The sequence below is a fragment of the Penaeus monodon genome, chromosome 31 (assembly GCF_015228065.2).
Source record: "Penaeus monodon isolate SGIC_2016 chromosome 31, NSTDA_Pmon_1, whole genome shotgun sequence".
Taxonomy (NCBI): domain Eukaryota; kingdom Metazoa; phylum Arthropoda; class Malacostraca; order Decapoda; family Penaeidae; genus Penaeus; species Penaeus monodon.
The window spans coordinates 10,409,890-10,410,185 of NC_051416.1; positions in this window are offsets into that span (position 1 = coordinate 10,409,890).

Genomic DNA, 296 nt, shown 5'->3' on the forward strand with positions numbered 1-296 from the left:
GTACTTTGTTTTCCTTCATTTATCTTATTACTAATGATGACAGTGATACGGGATCACTTGCCCTGTCTGCTCATAGCACTCACTTTAGGAGTAAATACTTTAATTCTTTAACATTGGCTTCCTCCTTTTTCCATTTTCCTGTTTAGAGTCTTTTCCTTCCAAACTGTAACGGCCTGAGTCACCTGAAGTGCCACGTAAGACAGAAAAGTGAGCAGGTCACAAAAATCTCCAGTAAAGAGCTTTTTAACATTTAATCACAACAGCAGAGAGAATGCGCAAGGGGGGATAAGAATAAG